Source organism: Chiloscyllium punctatum, chromosome 6 (assembly GCF_047496795.1).
Source record: "Chiloscyllium punctatum isolate Juve2018m chromosome 6, sChiPun1.3, whole genome shotgun sequence".
In the NCBI taxonomy this organism is placed as follows: Eukaryota; Metazoa; Chordata; class Chondrichthyes; order Orectolobiformes; family Hemiscylliidae; genus Chiloscyllium; species Chiloscyllium punctatum.
This window is the reverse complement of record NC_092744.1, coordinates 14,698,370-14,715,157: the sequence shown is the minus strand read 5'-3', so window position 1 is coordinate 14,715,157 and position 16,788 is coordinate 14,698,370. Positions and strand designations below refer to the sequence as shown.

Genomic DNA, 16,788 nt, shown 5'->3' with positions numbered 1-16,788 from the left:
GAAACAGGCCCTTCGGCCCAACTAGTCCACACCGACCCTCCGAAGAGAAACCCACCCAGACCCTACTCCCCCTAACTAATGCACTTAACTCTATGGGCAATTTAGCATGACCAATTCACCTGACCTGCACAGTTTTGGACTGTGGGAGGAAACCGGAGCATCCAGCGGGAACCCACGCAGACACAGGGAGAATGTGCAAACTCCACACAGACAGTCACTGAGGCTGGAATCGAACCCGGGTCCCTGGCACTGAGGCAGCCGTGCTAACCACTGAGCCACCATGCCACGCTTGTTCTCTCTCTTTTCCATCTCTTTATAATCCTGTTTTGTTTTATGCTACATTGCTTTCAGACTTTAATTTTTTACTTTCCTGCTTTTCCCTGATAAGTTGAGGAGCAGAAGTGAGCTTTATAGCCTCTTGAACTGGATCCATCATTATCTAGGTGGTGGTGGGCCACTGCTAACTCAACTCTTGAGTTGCTGTAGTCCATGCATGTTTTACGTGCCTGTTGTAACCTGGAGCTGTGAACAGTGACGGAAGAGGCTTCAATTTTCTTTGTCACCTGGCTCACTAGGAGTGTCTCCTGCTCTAACTGCTTGCCAATGATGTGTGCTGGGAGGATCTACAGGTTGCTGATCATCTGTGTAGCTACTTTATGAACACACCTTCATTGGCCACCAAGTCCTGACATCAAAGCCCTCACCCCCCAGCTCCTGACTGAGGCAAGAATTTGTTTCTGAGGATTATTTTCTTTGTGGCTGTGGTTCATTGGGTACTTCTAGCGCAGCAACCCAATAATTTATTTGCGTTTAAGGATAGATAGGTGTTGGTAAGTAGGTACTTAGTCAGTGAGGCTGTGACTGAATGGAGTAAAATAAATACTAGCAATGAATGGAATGGAAAACCGATTGAATTGGGAGCAGGAGTAGGCCATTCAGACCCTTGGGTGGGACAGTGACTCGATAATTAGCTCTACTGCCTCAGTTTCAGGGACCTGGGTTTGATTCCATTCTTGGGCGACTGTGCAAACTCCACATAGACTGTTATCCTCTGTCTGCATAAGCTTCCTCCCACAGTCCAAAGTTCAGCAGGTTAAGTGGATTGGCCATAGTGTCCAGGGATGTGCAGGCTAGGTGGGTTAGCCGTGGGAAATGCAGGGTTATAGGATTGGGGGGGTTGGTGGTGTGTGTGTGTGTGAGATGATCTTCAGAGGGTTGGTGTGGACCTACTGGGCCAAATGGCCTGCTTCCACACTGGGGATTGTCATCTACTGTTGATAACCTTTCAACCCCTTGCCTATCAAGAATCTCTCCAGCTCTGCTTTGAAAATATCCAAAGATTCTGCTTCCATGCCTTTTGAGAAAGTTTGTTCCAAAGGCTCAAGACCCTGTGTGAGAATGTATTTCTCTTGATGTCTGTCTTCATAGGAGATCATTTACTTTGAAATGGCAACCCTGAGTTCCAGATTCTTCCACAAGTGGTTAACTTCCTTTCCACGTTCACTACGGTAAGACACTTCTGGGTCAAATGATCTAGTGTGATACCATGGTGCCATATTGTTTGAAGTTGGCCAGTTCTGCATAGGATGGTGACCAAATCTCCAATACGGTTTCCTCCCCATACGGTTCCTCATTGGGAAGTGTCTTATAGTTGCATTTATGGGTATTAATGGCACATAACTTAGCTTGTCAGCATGCTGCATTGAAGATATTATAATATATAACCTTAAGCATCACCCCCTCCATCCCCAAGGATTGAATGTGAAAAGGCAGCATGATGGTTCAGTGTTAGCACTGCTGCCTCTCAGCACCAGGGACCAGGATTCTATTCCACCCTTGGGTGACCCTGTGGAGGTTGCACATTCTGCCTATGTCTGCAAGGGTCACCTCCGGGTGCTCCCACAGTCCAAAGATGTACAGGTTAGGTGGATTGGCCACGCTAAATTACCCAGAGTGTCCAGGGATGTGCAGGCTAGGTGGATTAGCCATGGGGAATGTGGGATTAGAGGAATAGAGTTGGGGTGGGTCTGGGTGGGATGTTCTTTGGAGGGTCGGTGTGAACTTGATGGGCCGAATGGCCTGCTTCCACAGTGTAGGGATTCTAAGGCAGGACGTGTTCACTGTAGCAGTGGGTGCAGAAGTATCGGGTTTAACTCCAAACTTCTACACATCTCAGTTGGAGTGAGGCAGCTCAGTCTAATCAGATTTTTACCAAGGTTTATATTTGCCTGGTTGCTCAGCTGTTGCCATCTGTTGCAGTTCCTTCCTCTTTCTCTCGTCAGAGGAAAGTTCTATGCAACAGTATGTGAAGTAAGTTCATTGGGTCACATGTAGAGGAAGTTCTCCGTACTAATGTTGAATTTTTTTTGAGTTTTTAAAAGAGGCTGTTTTTCAAGTATCAGTTGCACTTCAGCCCCACGTTTCTAATTGATGGGTACCCCAAGCCAGGGTGGTGATCAGATGCAGGAAGGTTAGAGGTCCTCCCTGTGGGTGTAGCCAAAATGGCTATTGAAAAGTCTAGGCAGTGGGTTGTCTATGGGGTCATTGTGCCTGACCGTATAGCCCTCTTTCATGTTTAAGTCCGCACCCATTGTCCATTTCAGAGAGCACGGATAGTGTCTACTAGCGCAATAGAGGCCTTTAGAGACCAGTGGATACCATGGGGCTGGAGTACATCACCACCCACAGAATGATATTATAGTTTGACTTTTAAGTTTCTGTTCTGTAAGTTTCCATTGATAGTTTAGACTTTGTTATTAGACGTAGAGTAGAAAGTGCTTGCATGTTTATTCAGCCAGGTCAACCTCATTTGTAGTTTGTCAGCGTTTGTACAGGAACATGAGCCGGAATGTGGTGGTACTACAGTACTGAGAAAACAAAGGCTGCAGTTAGCTTCTGTCTCTCTCATATAAATATACATACGTGTGCACAGACACATACACATGCACACCTACATATACATGCAGGTACATATATGCATACATGTGTGCATGTGTATATATTTTATATACCTACACACACACACACGTGTTGGTGTGAGTATCTACGTATAGACGTGTATGTTTTCTTGGCTGGTTAAAAATCTTAATGTTTAACTTTTTCACATTTTCTATATCAAAGATTAAAAATGAATGTAAAGGCACAACGTTTACAGACGGGCATCAGTCTGATCTGTACTTCCTCTTTTTATAAAAAAACCTAAACTCTTCCACTCCTGGCCAGCTGGGATAAACTCCACTGCCTCTTGTTAACCTACATTTCACTACTTTCACCTCAAACTAGAATGCCACGCAACTAAAAGTGTAAAGGAATTGCATTTTTTCCCAATGACTAACCCTACATTCCTGCATCTAAATAATTTTTAAATATTGTATCAGCTTTCCACATCATCTCTTTCCATTCTTTCACCTTCTATCCCTTCTTGTCTTTTTCTACTGTCCTCCTTTTCCTCACTGCCAGTCTGCTTTCCTCCATCTTTTTCTCCCTGCCTCCATCCCTTTCTCTCTCCCCCACTGTCCGTCTTTCTCTTCTCTCTCAACAAACAGTTAAGCAACTATGTGCGGTTTGTACTCAGATCCAAGTTGTTTGCCATTGGTCCCCATGTTGTTTTCACTTTATTGTTGTAAGGGAGTGGAATTCAGCCACACAGTGTTCCTGATCTTCATGAAGCTTGCTGGATAAATGGCAATGTAACTGCTTGATGTGAAAGATAGGGGAACACATTGCCCCTGAAGTAACTCGAGAAAAATGATGAACCAAATAGATAAGATCCCCTACAGTGCGGACACAGCCCATTTGACCCAACAAGTCCAAACTGACTTTCCAAAGAGTAACCCACCCAGACCCATTTCCCTCTGACTAATGTATCTGACACTATGGGCAATTTGGCATGGCCAATTCACCTGACCTGCGCATCTTTGGACTGTGGGAGGAAACTGAAGCATCCCCACGCAGACACAGGGAGAGAGTGCAAACTCTACACAGTCACCAGAGGCTGGAATTAAACCTGGGTCACTGGCACTATGAGGCAGCAGTACTAACCACTGAGCCACCATGCCACCCCACAGATGTTAAGGATAGGATTTTTAAAAATGGATGTAAAATGACACTGAACTAAGCAAGTGAGTAGAGGAAATATGAAGGCATTAAAGGAGAGTGCTTTGGGCAGCATGGTGGTTTAGTGGTCAGCACTGCTGACTCACAGCACCAAGGACCTGGGTTTGATTCAGCCTTGGGTGACTGTGTGGAATTTGCACATTCTCTCTCTCTCTCTGGGTTTCTGCCTGGTGCTCTAGTTTACTTCCACAGTCCAAGTTGCAAGCTTAGTTGGACTGGCCATTGGTAAATACAGGGTAGGGGTGGGATACCCTTCAGAGGGTTGGAGTAGTCTCAATGGGCTGAATGGCCTCTTTCAGTGCTGTAGGAATTCTCTGAGATGATGAATGGCAGAATGAAGTGAAATAGTGTTATGCAGAAAGTGTTGGTCTCAATCTGGGCAGTGGCTGAAACAAACATTTAGAAAAACTTAATTTAATCAAACATAGCCAACATGGTCTTGTGAAAAGGGGATCATGTTTGACAAATCTGCTAGCATTCTTTGAGGATACAAGAAGCAGAGTTGATAAAAGGGAACCAGTAGATGCAGTGTCTTTGGCTATCCAGAAGTCATTTGATAAGGTGTCATTTTAAAAGTTATTGCACAGGATAGGTATTGGGAGTAATGCATGGATTGAGGAATAGTTAACACACTAGAGGAGAGAAAGTCATAGAATCCCCACAGTGTGGAAGTAGATCATTCGGCCCATCAAATCTACAGCTTGTATTAATGGGTCTTTTTCAGGTCGAATACATGTATCTAGTGGAGTTTTCTTTTTATTAATTCTCAGGATGTGGGTGTTTCTGGCTAGGCCAGCGTTTATTGCCCATCCTTAATTGAGGAGGAGACAGTGAGGTCTGCAGATGCTGGAGATCAGAGTTGAGAGTGTGTTGCTGGAAAAGCACAGCAGGTCAGGCAGCATCCGAGGAGCAGGAAAATCGACTATTCGGGCTGGAGCCCTTCATCAGGAATGAGTTATAAGGTAAGTGTCATCCTTAATTGAATTAAGAGTCAACCACATTGCTGTGAGTCTGGAGTGATGTGTAGACTAGACTGGGTATGAACACAGCTTCTTTCCCTAAACAACATTAGTGAACCAGATGGATTTCTTTCCCCCTGACAACTGGCAATGGTTTTCATGGTCATCATTAAACTCTTAATGCCAGATTTTTATTGAATTCAAATTCCATCATCTGCCAGGATTCAAACCCAGGTCCCCAGAACATTTTCTGGATTAACAGCCCAGTGATAATAACACTAATCCATCACTTCCCCACAAATCCTAGGATGAAGGGCTTATCTTATTAAGAAAGATTGAACAGGAGAAGGTAGAGGATGTTGCCTGATTTGGAGGGTATGAGATATGAGGAGAGATTGGACAAACTTGGTTTGTTTTCACTATAACATTGAAGGATGAGAGGTGACCTGATAGGAGTTTATAAAATGATGATAGGCATGAATAAGGTAGGTGGTTGGATTCTTTTCCCCAGGGTAGAAATGCCAGTTATTCAGGGATATAGATTTATGTTAAAAGGGGTAAGTGTAAAGATGAGAGGCAGGATTTTTACACAGAGGGTGGTAAGTGCCTGGAATGTGCTGCTAGAGGAGGTGATGGAGATGGGTACAATAACAGATGTGCCGGTCAGGTGAATTAGCCATGCTAAATTGCCCGTAGTGTTAGGTAAGGGGTAGATGGAGGGGTATGGGTGGGTTGCGCTTCGGCGGGGCGGTGTGGACATGTTGGGCCGAAGGGCCTGTTTCCACACTGTAAGTGATCTAATCTAATCAAATAACAATGTTTAGGAGGTATGTTTAATGAATAGGCAGGGATTAGAGGAATACGGACTACATAGAAGCAAAAGGTTTTTAGTTTAGAAAGGTATCATATGTCAATGCAGTCTTGGGCCCAAAGGGCCTGATTTGGTGCTGTGCTGTTCCTCGTTCAGCTAATAGCTAATTCAATTAACTGAAATTTAGAAATATGAGAGTAATTTTATTGAAACAAAACCATGAGGGGACTCAACAGGTGGACTGTTGGTAGCTGTTTTCTCTTTGCAGCCAAGATCAGCAGGTCAGGGAACATCCGAGGAGCAGGAGAGTCGATGTTTCGGGCAGAAGCCCTTCATCAGGCTTATTCCTGCAACGCTGACTCTCCTGCTCCTCGGATTCTGCCTGGCCTGCTGCGCTTTTCCAGCGCTACCCTTTTCGACTCTGATCACCGGCATCTGCAATCCTCACTTTGTCCTGCGACTAAGATTATTCCCAGAGCCTCAATTATACGTGCCTGACCTGCTGTGCTTTTCCAAACGCCGCCATCCTTTTCAAGCTCAGTCCCAGATCCTCAGTTGTATATTATCTCTGTCAATGACATGACAATAAGGCAGTTCAGTTACTGGACTCAAAATGTTAACTCTGCTTTCTTCCCGCAGATGCTGCCAGACCTGCTGAATTTCTCCAGAAAGTTTTCAGATCACCAGCATCTGCAGTTCTTTGTTTTATCTCTGAAGTTGAACCAGCATCTGCGGGAAGAAAGCAGAGTTAACATTTTGAGTCCAGTAACTGAACTGCCTTATTGTCATGTCATTGACAGAGATAATATACAACTGAGGATCTGGGACTGAGCTTGTAAAGGATGGTGTTGGAAAAGCACAGCAGGTCAGGCACATACTTTAGGCTGATGCTCTCGTCCATGCTTTTAGAACATAGAGCTTTACAGCACAGTACAAGTCCTTTGGCCCTTGATGTTGAGCCAACCTGTGAAATTAATCTGATGCCCATCTAACCTACACTGTTCCATTATTATCCATATGTAAGTCCAATGCCCATTTAAATGCCCTAAAAGTCGGCGAGTCTACTGCTGTTGCAGGCAGGCCGTTCCACCTCCCTACTACTCTCTGAGTAATGAAACTACCTCTGATATCTGTCCTAAATCTATCACCCCTCAATTTAAAGCTATGTCCCCTCGTGTTAGCCTTCACCATCCAAGGAAAATGGCTCTCACTGTCCACCCTATCTAATCCTCTGATTATCTTACACGTCTCGATTAAGTCACCTCTCAACCTCCTCTCCAATGAAAACAGCCTCAGTTCCTTCAGGCTTTCCTCGTAAGGCCTTCTTTCCATACCAAGCAACATCCTAGTAAATCTCCTCTGAGCCCTTTCCAAAGCTTCCAAATCCTTTCTGTAATGTGGTGACCAGAATTTCACGCGGCACTCACCAGTGTCTTATGCAGCTGAAACTTAATCTCGTGGCTCCGAAACTCAATCCTCCACCAAAAAACACCAACACACCATATGCCTTCTTAACAACCCTATCAGTCTGGGTGGCAACTTTCAAGGATTTATGCATCTGGACACTGAGATCTCGCTGTTCATCGACACTGCCAAGAATTTTACCATTAGCCCAGTACTCTGCATTCCTGTTACTTCTTCCAAAGTACTTGCACTTTTCTGCATTAAACTCTATTTGCCACTTCTCAGTCCAGCTCTGCATCTTATCTATGTCCGTCTGTAACCCACAACCTCCTCCAGCACTGTCCACAACTCTGCCTGCCTGAGTGTCATTTGTAAATTTATTAACCCATCCTTCTAAGCCCTCATCCAGATCATTTCTACAAATGACAAACAGCAGTAGCCACAAAACAGATCCTTGCAGCACACCACTGGTAATTGAGCTCCAGGATGAACATTTCTCATCAACCACCACCCTCTGTCTTCTTTCAGCTGGCCAATTTCTGATCCAAACCGTTCAATCACCTTCAATTCCGAAACTCCTTATTTTGTGTAATAGCCTACCATGTGGAACCTTATCAAATGCCTTACTGAAGTCCATATACACCACATAAATGCCTTACCTTCATCCACCTGTTTTGTCACCTTCACAAAGAACTCAATAAGGTTAGTGAGGCACAACCTACCCTTCACAAAACTGTGTTGACTATCCCTAATCAAATTATTCCTTTCCAGATGATTATAAATCCTATCTCTCATAACCTTTTCCAACATTTTACCCACAACCGAAATAGGGATCGCTGGTCTATAATTACCAGGGCTGTCTCTACTCCTCTTCTTGAACAAGGGAACAACATTGGCTATCCTCCAATCTTCTGGCACTATTCCTGTAGACAATAACGCCGTGAAGCTCAAAGCCAAAAGCTCTGCAACCTCCTTCCTGGCTTCTCAGAGAATCCTGGGATAAATCTCATCTGGCCCAGGGATCTTACCTATTTTCACACTTTCCAGAATTGCTAACACCTCTTCCTTGTGAACCTCAATCCCATCTAGTCTAGTAGCCTGTATATCAGTACTCTCCTTGACAACATTGTCTTTTTCTAGTGTCAATACTGATGAAAAATATTCATTTAGTGCTTCCCCCATTTCCTCGGACTCCACGCAGAACTTCCAACTACTATCTTTGATTGGCCCTCATTCTTCTATTCTTGATATACCAATAGAAGGCCTTTGGGTTTTCCTTGATCTTATCCACCAACAACGTCTCATGTCCCCTCCTGGCTCTTCTTAGCCCTCTCTTTAGATCTTTTCTGGCTAACTTATAACTCTCAAGCCCTCTAACTAAGCTTTCACACCTCATCCTCAAATAAGCCTTCCTCTTCCTCTTGACAAGAACTTCAACTTCTTTAGTAAACCATGGCTCCCTTTCTCAACAACTGCCTGATAGGTATATACTTATCAAGGACCCGCAGTAGCTGTTCTTTGAATAAGCTCCACATTTCAAGAGTGTCCATCCTGTAGTTTCCTTCCCCATCTTATGCATTCTAAATCTTGCCTAATCGCATCAAAATTGCCTTTCCCCCAGTTATACCTCTTGCACTGTGGTATATACCTATCCCTGTCTATTGCTTTTGTAAACTTAACCAAATTATGGTCATTTTTGCCAAAGAGCTCATCTACCTCCAAATCTAACACCTGGCCGGGTTCGTTCCCCAGTACCAAATCCAATATGGCATTGCTCCTTGTTGGCCTGTCTACATACTGTTAGAAAACCCGCTTGCACACATTGAACAAAAACTGACCGATCTAAACTACTTGAATTATCATATTCCCAGTCAATATTGGGGAAGTTAAAGTCCCCCATAACAGCTAGTCTGTTACTCTCGCTCCGATCATAATCGTCTTTACTATCCTTTCCTCTACATCTCTGGAACAATTCGGAAGCCTGTTGAAAACTCCCAGCAAGGTGACCTTTTCTTTCCTGTTTCTAACCTCAGCCTAAACTACCTCAGTGGATGAGTCCTCAAACATTGTCTCAGCTGCTGTAATACCACAATGCCACTATTAACAATGCCACTCCCCTCCCTCTTTTACCATCTTATCTGTCCTTGCTGAAACATCTAAATCCCGGAATCTGCAACAATCATTCCTGTCCCTCCTCTAACCATGTCTCTGAAATGGCTACAACATCGAAATCCCAGGTGCCAACCCATGCTGCAAGTTCACCCACCTTATTCCAGATGCTCCTGGCATTGAAGTACACACATTTCACACCAACATCCTGATTGCTGGTGCCCTCTCGCGACCTTGTAAACCTATCCCTGACCTTACTACCCTCAACCTCCTGTACACTGGAACTACAATTCAAGTTCCCATCCCCCTGCTGCATTAGTTTAAACCCCTCCTAAGAGCATTAGCAAATGTCCGCCCGCCAGGATATTGGTACCCCTCTGGTTCAGGTGAAGACCATCTTGTTTGTAGAGGTCCCACCTTCCCCAGAATGAGCTCCAATTACCCAAGAATCCAAAACCCTCCCTCCTGCACCATCTCTGTAGCCATGTGTTCAGCTCCATTCTCTGCCTATTCCTCGCTTCACGAGCATGTGGGACAAGCAACAAACCAAAGATAACAACTCTGTTTGTTCTAGCTCTAAGCTTCCATCCTAGCTCCCTGAATTTCTGCCTTAGATCCACACCTTTCTTCCTACCTATATCGTTGGTGCCTATGTGGACCACAACTTGGGGCTGCTCCCCTCCCCCTCAAGGATCCCGAAAACACAAAAAGAGACATCACAAACCTTGGCACCTGGGAGGCAGCAAACCAATCGTGAGACTCTCTCATTCCCACAAAACCTCCTGTCTGTCCCCCTAACTATGGAGTCCCCAATGACTAAAGCTCTGCTCCTCTTCCCCCTTCCCCTCTGAGCTACAGGGACAGACTCTGTGCAGAGACCTGTGCCACATTGCTTAACCCTGGTAAGTTCTCCCCCACAACAGTATCCAAAACAGTATATTTGGTGAGGGGAACCACCACAGGAGATCCCTGCACTGCTTGCCAGTTCCCTTTCGGTAACCCATCTACCTTCTTCACATGGCTGTGGATTAACTACCTCCCTGTAACTCCTCTCAATAACCCTGCTGCCTCCTGAGTGATCTGAAATTCATCCATATCAGCTCCAGTTCCCTAATATGGTTCTCGAGGAGCTGGAGTTGGGTGCACTTCCCACAAAAGAAGTCAGCAGGGACATTAGAGGTGACCCTTACCTCCCACATACTGCAAGAGGAACATTCAACTTCCCTAACCTCCATTCCCAATATTCTAAATTCCCAAATAGACTACTGGAAAAAGAAAACAAATGAAACACAAAAGAAAACACTTGTCACCTTACCAACCAATGTACGGATCTTTTTCTTTTGGTTAGAGGAGGAGGATAGGTGGGAGACACTACCCAAGTAGCGTTTTTGGGTAAAGCAACCATCCAAATATGTGACATCGCTAACTCTCCGACTGTGTCCAGGAACTGAAGAAAAACCAGAACGAAAAGAAATTTAAACTGTATACTCATGTATCCCAATAGGCTCCGTTACTCCCTGGAGACCTCGGGACCTCTCCAACTGCATCCAGGAACTGGAACTTTTGTTACCTCCAAACTCGACTAGTCTAAAGCTTCCTGACCCATCTTGTTACATTTTGCCCTTCGTAATCTTGACGTCATTGAAAATTCTATTGCTCATACCGTGAGTCATAGAGTCAGAGAGTCAGCGAGATGTACAGCACAGAAACAGATCCTTCAGCCCAACTCATCCATACCAACCAGATATGCCAACTCAATCTAGAACCACCTGACAGCATCTGGTACATATCCCTCCAGAACTTCCTCTTCGTATACCCATCCAGATGTCTTTTAAATGTTGCAATTGTACCAGCCTCCACCACTTCCTCTGGCAGCTCATTCAATACTCGTACCACCCTCTGCATGAAACAGTTGCCCCTTAGGTCTCTTTTATATCTTTCCCCTCTCACCCTAAACCTATGCCCTCTCATTCTGGACTCTGGGAAAAGACTTTGTCTATTTACCCTATCCGTGCCCCTCATGATTTTGTAAACCTCTATAAGGCCACCCCTCAGCCTCCAACGCTCCAGGGAAAACAGCCCCAGACTGTTCAGCTTCTCCCTGTAGCTCAAATCCTCCAATCCTGGCAACATCCTTGTAAACCTTTTCTGAACCCTTTCAAGTTTCACAACATCTTTCCGATAGGAAAGAGACCAGAATTGCATGCAATATTCCAACAGTGGCCTAACCAATGTCCTGTAAGCCGCAACATGAACTCCCAACTCCTGTACTCAATACTCTGACCAATAAAGGAAAGCATACCAAACGTCTTCTTCACGATCCTACCGACCTGCGACTCCACGTTCAAGGAGCTAATAAACCTGCACTCCAAAGTGTCTTTGTTCAGCAACACTTCCTGGGACTTTTCTACGAAGTGTATAAGTCCCGCTAAGATTTGCTTTCCCAAAATGCAGCACCTCACTGCTCTGTTCACTGATCATTTTGTGCTGACTGCCATTCACTGCCATTTAAGTAATATCATTGCTTTAAAGTTCTCAAATTTTTCTGGAATCAATCTGAACATCATACAGGGCGCCTCTCACCTTCAATGCATGATCTGGGCCAACATGGCACTTAATGTTAAAGTTCACTTGAGAATGTAACTTTAAAAAAGTTCTGGGATTTACATATGAAAGAACTGAAACCAACATGGTCAGTCTAAAAGATGGGGAGAAAGTGAGGACTGCAGATGCTGGAGATCAGAGCTGAAAATGTGTTGTTGGAAAAGCGCAGCAGGTCAGGCAGCATCCAAGGAGCAGGAGAATCGACGTTTCGGGCATCAACCCTTCTTCAGGAATGAGGAAAGTGTGTCCAGCAGGCTAAGATAAAAGGTAGGGAGGAGGGACTTGGGGGAGGGGCGTTGGGAATGCGATAGGTGGAGGGAGGTCAAGGTGAGGGTGATAGGCCGGAGTGGGGTGGGGGCGGAGAGGTCAGGAAGAAGATTGCAGGTTAGGAAGGCGGTGCTGAGTTCGAGGGATTTGACTGGGACAAGGTGGGGGGAGGGGAAATGAGGAAACTGGAGAAATCGTGAGTTCATTCCTTGTGGTTGGAGGGTTCCCAGGCGGAAGATGAGGCGCTCTTCCTCCAACTATCGTGTTTTACCATCCCTCCAGATCCCAGCCCTGCTGTGTTTTCACCATCCCTCCAGATCTACCCCTCTCTGAGGATGAAAGATCAGTCCTCAGCAGAGGCCTTACCTTCATTCCCCTACGCTCTCGGATTAACGAGTTCAACATGTGGCGTGACATCGAACAATTCTTCCGCCGCCTTCACCTCCATGCTAACTTCTCCAACCAAGATTCTCGCCCACCCTCTGACGACCCTTTCTCCCGCCTCCAACACACCCCATCCACCTGGACACCTCGTGCTGGCCTCTTACCTGCCCTCGATCTCTTCATAGCCAACTGCCGCGACATTAACCACCTCAACTTCTCCAGCCCTCTCACCCACTCCAACCTCTCACCCTCGGAATGTGCAGCCCTCCACTCCCTCCGTTCTAACCCCAACCTCACTATCAAACTGGCAGACAAGGGAGGCGCGGTAGTAGTTTGGCGCACCGACCTTTACACCGCTGAGGCTAAACGCCAGCTCGCAGACACCTCCTCCTACTGCTCCCTTGACCATGACCCCACCTCCCACCACCAAACCATCATCTCCCAGACCATCCAGAACCTCATCACCTCAGGGGATCTCCCATCCACCGCCTCCAACCTCATAGTCCCACAACCCCACACCGCCCGTTTATACCTCCTGCCCAAAATCCACAAACCTGAGTGCCCCGGCTGACCCATTGTCTCAGCCTGCTCCTGCCCCACCGAACTCATCTCTGCATACCTCGACACGGTCCTGTCCCCCTTAGTCCAAGAACTCCCCACCTACGTTCGGGACAACACCCACGCCCTCCACCTCCTCCATGATTTTCGCTTCCCCGGTCCCCAACGCCTTATCTTCACCATGGACATCCAGTCCCTGTACACCTCCATCCCCCATCACGAAGGACTCAAAGCCCTCCGCTTCTTCCTTTCCCGCCGTACCAACCAGTACCCTTCCACTGACACACTCCTTCGACTGACTGAACTGGTCCTCACCCTGAACAACTTCTCTTTCCAATCCTCCCACTTCCTCCAAAGCAAACAAGTAGCCATGGGCACCCGCATGGGCCCCAGCTATGCCTGCCTCTTCGTAGGATATCTGGAACAGTCCACCTTCCTCATTCCTGAAGAAGGGCTGATGCCCGAAACGTCGATTCGCCTGCTCCTTTGATGCTGCCTGACCTGCTGCGCTTTTCCAGCAACACATTTTCAGCTCATTCTAAAAGATGAGTGACTTAACCAGCAATATGCAATATGTAATTTCAGTTACATCACATTGTAAATATTTGGTATAAATTCTGTCTTACGATCTTATACTCCACAACCACCTGATGAAGGAGCAGCGCTCCGAAAGCTTGTGCTTCCAAATAAACCTGTTGATTTCTAACCTGGTGTTGTGTGATTTTTAACTTTGTACACCCTAGTCCAACACCGGTTCCTCCAAATCATATTTTTCTTATTTCCCTCACTGGTCTCATGCAGGCCTACACCTGTAATTTCCTCCAGGTCTTCAACCCTCTGAGATATCTGCACTCCTCAAATTTTCTTTGGGAACCAAGCCAAATTGAGGAGGGGAATCTCAGAGGAAAGGGTATGGAAGAGCCATTTGCTGTCCCCAGCATGCTGCAATAGAATTGCCCAGGATACAGGGTGGGCAGGAAAGAAGGGGGAGTATCAATTATTTTGGGCATGTCCGAAAGGTCTACTGGTTGATTTAGTTCAGAGACATAGCAGTCATTGGCTGAGTAACCTGTCAATGGGGCAGTTCTGCACCAGATTGGCTACTTTGGGTACCAACTATCTTGACTGAGTATCTCCAATAACAATTGTTCCAACGTTGGTGGGCAGGTCTTCAGTCATTCAGGAATTCAGCTCCAGAATTTGTAGCAAAAGTGAGGACTGTGGATGCTGGAGATAAGAGTTGAGAGTGTGTTGCTGGAAAAACACAGCAGGTCAGGCAGCAACCGAGAAGCAGAAGAATCGACATTATCAGGAACGGGCCTGTGAGCCGAGGAGTTGGTGAAATAAATGGGAGGGGTGTGGGGCTGGGGGGGGAAGGTAGCTGAGAGTGCCATAGGTCGATGGAGGTGGGTGTAATGGCGATAGGCCAGAGAGGAGGGTGGAGGGTTAGATGGGAAGGAAGATGAACTGGTAGGACAGGTTTTGAGGGGTGCCAAGTTGGAAGTTTGGAACTGAGATAAGGAGGGGGGAGGGGAAATGAGGATACTGCTGAAATCCACATTGATGCAGTGGGGTTGGAAGGACCCAAGGCAGAAGATGAGGTGATCTTCCTCCAGGTGTCAGGTGGTTAGGGAGTGGCGATGGAGCAGGCCCAGGACCTAGATATCCTTGGTGGAGTGGGAAGGGGAGTAGAAGTGTTCGGCCACAGGGCGGTGGAGTTGGGTGGTGCAGGTGTCCAAGAGATATTCTCTGAAGTGCTGTGTGTGTAGGTGTCCTGTCTCCCCAATATAGAGGAGACCACATCGGGAGCAGTGGATACAGTAAATGATTTATGTGGAAGTACAGGTAAAACTTTTGATGGATGTGGAAGGCTTCTTTGGGGACTTGGATGGAGATGAGGGAGTGGTGTGGGTGCAGGTTTTGCAATTCCTGTGGTCTTCACCTTCCACCCCACCAACCTCCGTTTAAATCACATCATCCTCCGCCATTTCCGCCACCTACAAACACACCCCACCACCAAAGTATATTTCCCTCCCCACCCCTATCCACTTTCCGTAAAGACCATTCCCTCTGCAACTCCCTTGTCAGGTCCATGCCCCACACCAATCCACCCTTCCCTCCCAGCACCTTACCTACCACCACAGGAATTGCAAAGCCTGCACCCACATCTCCCCCCTCACCTCCGTCCAAGGCCCCAAAAGAGCCTTCCACATCCATCAAAAGTGTACCTGCACTTTCATACATATCATTTACTGTGTCTGTTGCTCCCTATGCAGTCTCTTCTACACTAGGTAGACAGGACACCTACTTGCATAGCACTTTAGAGGACATCTCCGGAACACCCGCACCAACCAACCCCACTGCCCTGAGGCCAAACACTTGAACACCCCCTCTCACTCTGCCAAGGACATGCAGATCCTGGGCCTCCTCCATTGCCACTCCCTAACCACCCAACGCCTGGAGGAAGAACGCCTCACCTTCCACCTCAGGACCCTCTAACCCCACGGCACCAATGTGGATTTCATCAGTTTCCTCATTTTCTCTCCCACCTTATCCCAGTTCCAATTGTCCAACTCAGCACTGCCCTCATGACCTGTCCTACCTATCTATCTTCCTTCCCACTTATCCACTCCACCCTCCTCTCTGACCTATCACCATTGCCCCCACCTCCTTTTACTTATCGCAATCTCAGCTACCGTCCCTCCAGCCCCACTCCCTCCCATTTATCTCACTACCCCTTCAGCTCACAGCCTCATTCCTGATGAAGAGCTTTTGTCTGAAACGTCAATTCTCCTGCTCCTCAGATAATAGACAATAGACAATAGGTGCAGGAGTAGGCCATTCTGCCCTTCGAGCCTGCACCGCCATTCAATATGATCATGGCTGATCATTCTTAATCAGTATCTGGATTAGAGGTGCTGGAAGAGCACAGCAGTTCAGGCAGCATCCAAGTAGCTTTGAAATCGACGTTTCGGGCAAAAGCCCTTCATCTCCACCTGGACACCCTGTGTTGGCCTATTACCTGCCCTTGACCTCTTCATTTCCAACTGCCACCGGGACATTAACTGCCTCAACCTGTCTACCTCCCTCCCCCACTCCAACCTCTCACCCTCACAACGCGCAGCCCTCCAATCCCTCTGCTCCAATCCCAACCTCACCATCAAGCCAGCGGATAAAGGGGGTGCAGTGGTAGTCTGGCGCACTGACCTCTACACCGCTGAAGCCAAACGTCAACTCGAGGACACCTCTTCCTACTGCCCCCTCGACCATGACCCCACCCCCCATCACCAAACCATCATCTCCCAGACCATACAGAACCTCATCACCTCAGGAGATTAGATTACTTACAGTGTGGAAACAGGCCCTTCGGCCCAACAAGTCCACACCGCCCCGCCGAAGCGCAACCCACCCATACCCCTACGTCTACCCCTTACCTAACACTACGGGCAATTTAGCATGGCCAATCCACCTGACCCGCACATCTTTGGACTGTGGGAGGAAACCGGAGCACCCGGAGGAAACCCACGCTGACACGGGGAGAACGTGCAAACTCCACACAGTCAGTCGCCTGAGGCG

The 16,788-nt window shown here is 46.9% G+C and overlaps 1 protein-coding gene across 1 annotated transcript in view; it reads left to right on the top strand.

Moving 5' to 3' along the window:
• The first annotated feature begins 4,087 nt into the window (after nucleotides 1–4,087).
• Nucleotides 4,088–16,788, top strand: part of LOC140478734 (glutamate-rich protein 6-like) — a 92,534-nt gene continuing 79,833 nt past the window's right edge. Inside the window, exon 1 of the mRNA XM_072572048.1 lies at nucleotides 4,088–5,078. The gene's annotated coding sequence lies outside the window, so the exon portion shown is untranslated. The remainder of the gene's footprint in view (nucleotides 5,079–16,788) is intronic.